This window comes from Nicotiana tabacum, chromosome 10 (assembly GCF_000715075.1).
Source record: "Nicotiana tabacum cultivar K326 chromosome 10, ASM71507v2, whole genome shotgun sequence".
In the NCBI taxonomy this organism is placed as follows: domain Eukaryota; kingdom Viridiplantae; phylum Streptophyta; class Magnoliopsida; order Solanales; family Solanaceae; genus Nicotiana; species Nicotiana tabacum.
Window position 1 is genome coordinate 89,434,105 of NC_134089.1, and position 9,368 is coordinate 89,443,472.

Sequence of the window (9,368 nt, forward strand, 5' to 3'; positions counted from 1 at the left end):
ATTGCTTCCGCTTATTTATGTTACACCTACAAATTTCTAGATTTTCTTAACAAATAAGGAAATGCTACTACTTAATAATTTATTTAAACGGGAAACCACTAGTTGATCAGTGTTGGCTTGCCCAATAACGGTATTGGGCGCCATCACGGCCTATAATGGAATCGGGTCGTTACAACATGGTATCAGAGCACTATGTTCATGTAGGTCTCACAAGTTATGGGAAAACCTAATTGAGTATTGCGGATCAGTACGGAGACGTTTGTAATTATCTTCGAGAGGTTGTGAGGTGTCAGGAAACTACTCTTTATTCAACTTCTATCATGCAGTTGATGGTATACTAAATTCTCTCTCTTATTCTCTCACAGATGGTGAGAACGTGCGAAGCAAATGTACCCGGGAGGAGCTGCTCCCCCCATTGCTAGAGGTCAAGGCAGGACGAGGGAGGGTACCAGCCTGAGGTAGGGGACGAGGACATCCTAAAGTTGCCCCAGTTGCACCACCAACGGATCTAGTAGATGATCCCATCATTGAGGAGCGAGGCAAGGTGCCCGTAGTAGAGCCTGCCCCGGTAGATTTCATGACAACACCGGGCTTTCAGGAGGTCATGGGCCGTATGCTTCGGTTCATGGATTTTATGACCTAAGCTATTTATTTCCAGCAGACCCAGCCACATCCCAGGTAGGAGGGGGAACACAGACTCCTACTGCTCAAGCTTTTGGGCATGCAACTACAGTGTATCAGACTCTGGGTACACTACCTACAAATGGGTCCTAGTCAGTTGTAGCGGTTGTTCCTAAGCCTAGACCAGTTGCGGACAGCGAGCCACAGAAGTTATTGGATAGATGGACTAGGCTACACCCTCGTGTCTTCAGAGGCGAGTGCCATGAGGATGCCCAGGACTTCATTGATAGGTGCAGGGACAGACTTCACAACATGAGGATATTGGAGTCTCATGGAGTGTATTTCACTACTTTCCAGCTAGAGGGCAGGGGTCGTAGATGGTGGCAGTCTTATCTTCTTGGCAGACCAGTGGGTTCTCCTCCTATGACTTGGGGCTAGTTTGCATGACTTTTCTTGGATAGGTATATTCTACCCTTTGAGAGGGAAGAGTTACGGTATCAGTTTGAGTGACTCGAGCAAGGTCAGACGTCAGTGACTGATTATGAGGTGAGGTTTTCTGAGTTGTCTCGCCATGTACTTATGATACTTCCTACTGGCACAAAGAGAGTGCAGAGGTTTGTTGCGGGGTTGCACTCCGGTATTAGGGCCAATTTGACCATAGAGGTTGAGATGGGGACTTCTTATCAGTTGGTAGTGGAGATTGCTTGGAGGATTGAGGGCTACCGTCATAGGGGTAGAGAGAAGATGCAGCAGGATAAGAGGGCACATTTCTCTGGAGAGTTAGAGGGGCCCTAGATAGACGTAGAGGTCAGTTTGGAAGGGGTCAGCCTATCATGTTCCTATATTCAACACCACTATCACCTCGAGGTACTCCAGTGCACCCCCATTTCAGTGCCATGCCAGAGCATTTTTACCATCCACCAGCCATCCAGGGTTCTTCTAGTGGGTACTCAGGCCACCAGGGTTCTTCCAACTCCTATTTTAGTACCATGACAAAGAGTTCATGCCACCCACCGGCTATTCAGGCTTCTTCCAGTGGGTCTAAGGTCCATTATGGTCATATATCAGGGTAGTAGATCACCGCACCGATAGGCTGTTTCAAGTGCAGAGATCTCAGTCACATGAGGAAATTCTTCCCCAGGTTCCGAGGCAAGGCAGTGCAATAGGGTCAGCAGCCCATGATTACAGCACTAGTTGTTCGACTGCCTAGAGGTGGAGGGCAGGCTGGTAGGGGCCATCCTAGAGGTGGAGGCCAGGTAGGGGAAGGTCAGCCAGCTACTGTTCAGTCAGGCGGAGGCCAGCCAGCCAGCGCTCTAGCCAGATTCAATGCTTTTCTGGCTAGACCAGATACATTGGCCTCAGATTCCATGATCACAGGTATTATGTCTGTCTGTAGTAGGGATGCTTCTGTGTTATTTGATCAAGGATCTACCTATTTATATGTATCTTCTCTGTTTGCTCATTTCCTAGATATTCCTCGTGAGTCTCTGGGTACTCATATTTATGTGTCCACTCCTGTGGGCGATTTTGTGGTTGTGGATTGGATCTATCGATCCTGTATGGTCACATTATGTGGTTACGAGACTAGAGTGGACCTTTTGATACTTGATATGAACAACTTTGAGGTAATCTTGGGCATGGACTGGTTATCCCCATATCACGTCATCCTCAATTGCCATGCCAAGACTATTACTTTAGCGATGCCAGAGTTGCCGAGATTGGAGCAGAAGGGTTCCTCCGTTAGTACAGCGAGTCGAATCGTCTCTTTTCTGAAAGCTCGACATATTGTCGAGAAGGCTTATCTAGCTTATGTTTGGGATACTACTGCATAGTCTCCAACGATTGATTCAGTGCTACTAGTCCAGGAATTTGCCGATGTGTTTTCTTCTGAGTTCCAAGCATGCCACCAGATCGTGATACTGATTTCTGTATTGACTTGTCTCCAGGTACCCAACCTATATCTATCCCACCGTACCGCATGGCTCCGAAAGAGTTGAAAGAGTTAAAAGAGCAACTTGATAAGTTGTTATAAAAGGGGTTTGTGAGACCAAATGTATCACCTTGAGGTGCACTAGTGTTATTTGTGAAGAAGAAAGATGGGACTATGCGGATGTGCATTCATTACCGTTAGTTGAACAAAGTTACCATCAAGAACAAGTACCCGTTGTCGCACATTAATGATTTGTTTAACCAGTTGCAGGGTGCTAGGGTGTTCTCTAAGATTGACTTGAGATCAGGGTATCATCAGTTGAAGATTCAGGACTCAGATGTCCCGAAGACTGTTTTTCGTACTAGATATGGCCATTATGAGTTTCTGGTGATGTCCTTCTGCTTGACTAATGCCCCAGTGGCATTTATGGATTTTATGAACAAGGTGTTTAGGCCTTATATTGATACGTTCGTCATTGTTTTTATTGATGACATTTTAATCTACTCACGTAGCTTGGGGGAGCACGAGCATCATTTGAGAGTGGTGCTTCGGACCTTGAGGGAATAGAAGTTGTATGCTCAGTTCTCCAAGTGTGAGTTTTGGCTAGAGTCTGTGGCATTCTTGGGGCATGTTGTATCAGACGAGGGTATTAAGGTGGATCCCAAGAAGATTGAGGTAGTTTAGAGTTGGCCTCGTCCCACTTTGGTGACTGAGATCAGGAGTTTCCTGGGGTTGATAGGTTATTATCGCTAGTTTGTGCAGGGTTTTTCATCCATTGCAGCACTTCCGACCAGATTGACCCAAAAGGGTGCTCCGTTCTGTTAGTCCTATGATTGTGATGCGAGCTTTCAGAAGCTCAAGACAACTTTGACTATAACACTGATTCTAGTGTTGCCTTCTGGTTCAGGAATGTATATGGTGTATTGCGACACTTCACGCGTTGGCTTGGGTTGTGTATTGATGTAAGAGGGGTGAGTTATTGCATATGCGTCTCGTCACCTGAAGATTCATGAGAAAAATTACCATGTGCACGACCTAGAGTTAGCCGTGATTGTTCATGCTCTTAAGATTTGGAAGAATTATCTTTATGGGGTGTCATGTGAGGTTTACAATGGTCATCACAGCTTACAACATTTGTTCAAGCAAAGGGATCTCGATTTGAGGCAGCGTAGATGGCTTGAGTTACTAGAGGATTATGATATCACCATTCTTTATTATCCAAGTAAGGCAAACGTGGTCACGGATGCCTTAAGCAGGAAGGCCGAGAGTATAGGTAGCTTGGCATTCATTTCAGTAAATAAGAGGCCACTAGCTTTGGACATTTATTCTTTGGCTAACAGACTTGTGAGGTTGGACATTTCAGAGCCCAGTTGAGTTCTTGCATTATGTTGTTGACCAGTCTTTACTATTGGAACATACCAAGGCTCGACAGTTTGATGATCCGCACTTGGCAGTCCTCAGAGAGACGGTACTACAGGGCGGTGCCAATGGGCGAGGATGGTGTTTTGCGACTCCAAGGTCGTCTATGTGTTCCTAATGTGGATGGCTTGAGGGAGAGGATTCTAGAGGAGGCACATAGTTCTCGGTATTATATTTATCCAGGTGCTACGAAGATGTATCGTGACCTAAGACAACATTATTGGTGGTTGCGGATGAAGAAAGACATAGTAGAGTATGTAGCTAGGTGTCTAAATTTCCAGCAGGTCAAGTATGAGCACCAGAGGCCATGTGGCCTACTTCAGTAGATGACTATACCATAGTGGAAATGGGAGCGCATTATTATGGTCTTCGTAGTTGGGTTGCTGCGGACCTTGAGGAAGTTCGGTGCAGTTTGGATCATTGTCGACAGGATGACCAAGTCGACACACTTCATTTCGATTGTGACTACATATACTTCAGAGAGGTTGTCCCAGATTTATATTCAGGAGATAGTTTAGTTGCACAGTGTTCATGTTTCCATCATATTAGATAGAGGCCCTTAGTTTACTTCACATTTCTGGAGAGTCGTACAGAGTGAGTTGGGGACCCGTGTAGAGCTTAGCACAACATTTCATCTACTGACTAACGGGTAGTCGGAGCGAACAGTTCAGATCTTGAAGGACATGCTCGGAGCATGTGTGATTGACTTTGGAGGGCAGTGGGATTGATTCTTACCCTTGGCCGAGTTTGCTTACAACAACAGTTATCAGTCCAACATCGAGATGGCCCCATTTGAGGCTTTATATGGTCTGTAATGTCGTTCTCCCATCGGGTGGTTTGAGCCCGGCGAGGCTAAGTTATATGGTACTGATTTGGTCAAGGATGCCTTGGAAAAGGTAAAGTTGATCCAGGAGCCACTTCACACAGCACAGCCCAAATAGAAGAGTTACGCAGATCAGAAGGCGCGTGATGTATCATTTATGGTCGACGAGAAGGTTCTCTTGAAAGTCTCATTGATGAAGGGTATTATGAGATTCGGGAAGAAGGGAAAGCTAAGACCCAGGTTTATCGGCCCATTTGAGGTGTTGAGGCGAGTTGGGCAGGTTGCTTATGAGCTTGTTTTACCTCCTAGCCTATCAGGGGTTCATTCGGTATTTCACACGTCTATGCTCCGGAGGTATCATGCCGACTTGTCACATGTGTTGGAGTTCAGCACTATTCAATTATATGAGAGCCTAGGTTATAAGGAGGAGCCAGTTGCAATTGTTGCTAGGCAGGATTGCCAGTTGAGGTACAAAAGAATTTCTACGATAAAGGTTTAGTAGAGGGGTCATCCAGTCAAAGAGGAGACCTGGGAGTCCGAGAAGGACATGTGGAGCAGATATCCACACTTATTCAGCACTTCAGGTATGAATCTAAACCCGTTCGAGGATGAATGTTTGTTTAAGAGGTGGAGAATGTAACGACCCCACCGGTCGTTTTGCTTTCTAGAGCCTCATTCCCCTAAATAAGACTTCCCGTACTTGCTTTTACTGATTTATGACTTACGAGTATGGGTAGTTCGGAATTTGGAAGAGTTTGGGTTGAAATCGGAACACTTGGTTCCTTAAGGATGACTTAAAAGGCCAAGTTTGACTTCGGTCAACATTTTGAGTAAACGGCCTCGGAATTGGGATTTGATGGTTCCATTAGGTTTGTATGATGATTTCGGACTTGGGCGTATGTTCGGATTGGGTTTTGGATGACCCGGGAGCGTTTCGGCGCCTAATAGTGAAAGTTGGTTCTTGAAGGTTTTTGAAAGTTCCTTAAATTTGTTTTGGAGCAGGTTTTGGTGATATCGAGGTCCAAAACAGAATTCCAAGACCTGAAATAGTTCCGTAATGTCATTTAAGACTTGTACGTAAAATTTGGTGTCATTCCGAGTAGCATAAGTACGTTTCGGCGCATTAGAAGTAAATTGAAGAACTTGAAATTCATAAGTCGGATTCAATTGGATTTAGGGTGTGATTCTTCGTTTTAATGTTGTTTCGAGCGTTTCAAGAGTTTGAGCGAGTCCATTTCATGATTCCAAACTTATTGGTACGTTCGAGTGGGACCCCGGGGGGCCTGAGCGTCAATCGGACGAGGCTCGGACCAAGTTGAAAATTTAGAGCAAGAGTTGAAGCTCCAACTACTGTCATAATCGCACATGCGCTTGGCCAGCCGCTGGTGTGAGCTCGCAGAAGCGAGCCAAAGGATGCAGAAGCGGCCCAACATGGGCTTCCTAGTCAACGCAGAGTAGAGATCGCTGAAGCGACTTATTAGCCGCAGAAGCGAGACCTCGCCCGCAGAAGCAAAACTAGCCAGCCTTAGGCTCCTCCGCAAAAGCGGACCTTTGACCGCAGAAGCGGTCTCGCAGAAGCGAAAGTCCCTCCGCAGGTGCGAAAATCGCAGAAGGCATAACCTTTTTAATACGGAACTTAGGTATTTTTAACTCATTTTCTTCCACACTTGGGCGATTGGAGAGCTTTTAAGGAGGGGATTTCAACCTAGCTTTTTGAGATAAGTAATTCCTACCAAATTTGAGTTAAACACTTAGATTATAAGTAGATTAATATATAAAAAAATAGTGAAAATCAAGGGTTTAGAGAAAAACCTAGGTTTTTTATAAAAACAAGATTTGACCGTGAAATTGATTATGAAACTTAGTGAAAATCATATATTTATGTTCCTAAAGTGATGGGTAACAACTTTCTTCGGAAATTCTGGAATCCGAGCATGTGGGCCTGGGGTAAATTTTATAAATCTTACAATTTGGGTTGGTAATCACTTTGATAGTGGAAAAATGAACTTTTGTGCATAAATTGATTAGTTTATATAACGTTTTATTAGTTTCGAGTCGTTTGGTATCAAATTTTGAGGTTTGAGCGCAATTCTTGCATTGGGAAGTAGGCCTTAAGACGAGGTAAGTCTCCTTCTTAATCTTGTAATAGGGAATTAACCCCATAGGTAAATTAAATAAATATTTGTACCTATTTGTGGGGGCTACGTACGTACGAGGTGATGCGAGTCCGTACGTAGCTACTATTATGCTAATGTCCGGGTAGTTTAGGACCTATGTCATGCTATATTTAAAATGTTTGCGTCCTTACTTGCTAATATAATCACTTAAGTCATGTTAGGGATTGCTAAAAAGAATTGTATAAGGTTGAACTCACTTACTTGAAGATTTGCATGAGATACTTGACTGTAAATGAGAAATTTGTGTTTTCTTAAAAATAATTGTTATTTGTAGATCGGGCCGAGCGCCTCGGTAGTAAATAGATGCATCTATAGTTTGCGTCGTTCGACCCTCCATAGTGCACAATTTAATATTGTGTTGGATTGGGCCGTATGACCTCGACATAATTTGCGCATGATAATTATTTGGAATTCTCCATGATTTATACTTCTTAAATGCCTTGAAATGTAAGCCGTTAAATGGTATGACTGAAATTGAATCATATTTGTGAAAGAAGAACTTATCACTTTCTGTTATTGAGCTTTCAGTATTATTCATGATATCCATGCTTAGCATAACTCTTTAGTTATATTATTGTTAGCCCATAATAAGTGTCCAAGTCAACCCCTCATCACTACTTCTTCGAGGTTAGATTGGATATTTATTAGGTACATGTTGTTTATGTACTCATACTATACTTCTGTACTTAATTGTACAGGATCTGAGACAGGTACATTTAGTTACTCGTCTGGCGCGCATAGTTGATCCCACTTCGAGACTTTACGACAAGCTACCTTCCGAGCCATTCTGCAGTAGCAGGAGTCTTCCTTATGTTTTACTTTTCTATCTATTTTCTCTTAGACAGTAAGCTAGCAGTATTCTTTGGTATATTCTACTAGATTGCCACAAACTTTTGACATCAAGTCTTGGCACAGTCACTAGTAGACTTATGATTTTGGATTTGCTTATATGATTCTTATTGATACTTATTGCTTCCGCTTATTTATGTTACACATGCAAATTTTGAAATCTTCTTAACAAATAAGAAAATGTTACTACTTAATAATTTATTTAAACGGGAAACCACTAGTTGATCGGTGTTGACTTGCCTAACAACGGTGTTGGGCGCCATCACGATTTATAATGGAATTGGGCCGTGACAGGTTCTAAGGATCGAAATCATATAAAAAAATGATCAAGATGATAATACGAAAGAGTATCAAAGAAATCCATGAGTTAACCAATACTGAGATTCATGAGGAAATCACTGAGCTTGAGACTCAAGAAAATAAGGAATTATTAACAAATCCAACCGATATTGAGACGAATTTGAATCGATCTGATATAGTGATCGATTATATCTTTTCATATAGTGTTGCATCTAGCATTATGCAAGATAGTGAGGATATTAAACCTCAATATGTTGGAGAATCAACAAAGACGTGATTGGCCAAAATGGCAAGAAGCAATGTAATTCGAGTTGGATTCATTTGCGAAACATTAAGTTTTTGGATCTGTAGTCCAAACACCTAATAGTGTTAATCATGTTGGCTATAAATGGGTCTTTATACTATAAGGCATGCCTTGTTACACAAGGACTTTCACAAAGGCCTGGTGTCAATTATGAAGAGACATATTCTCCTATTATGGATGCAATAACATTTTGTTATCTCATTAATTTTGCTGTCCATAAAAAGCTTGACATGTATTTAATGGATATGGTTACAACCTATCTTTATGGCTCACTTGATAATGAGATATACATGAACATTTCCAAAAATTTAAAATGCCTAACACACATAATTCAAAGTCCTGAAAAATATTTTTAATCAAATTGCAAAGATTTTTGTATGGTCTAAAGCAATCAGGACAGATGTGGTATAATTGCCTTAGTGAGTATTTATTAAAGGAATGTTATATAAATGATGTCATTTGTCCATGTATTTTTATAAAGAAAACAACACCGGAGTTTGTTGTACTTGCCGTATATGTTGATGACATAAACCTTATTGGAACTCCTATAGAAATCCAAAAGGCAATTGATTATTTAAAGAAGGAATTAGAGATGAAAGATCTCGGAAGACAAAATTATGTCTCAGTTTGCAAATTAAACATTTGGCAAATGGGATTTTTGTTCATCAATTTGCCTACACAAAAAAGGTATTGAAACAGTTTTACATAGATGGAGCACATCCATTAAGTACTCCGATGGTTGTTCGATCGCTTGATGTGAATAGGGATCCGTTCCAACCCCAAGAAAAGAATGAAGAGCTTCTTAATCCTGAATAGAGATGGCAAAATGATTAAAAGAAAATAGTTAACCACACATATTATTCACTAAAAAGTGGGTTGGTAATGAACTTTTAAAAAATGGATCAAATATGGATAAGAACCATATTATCCATTTAGAAAATGGAT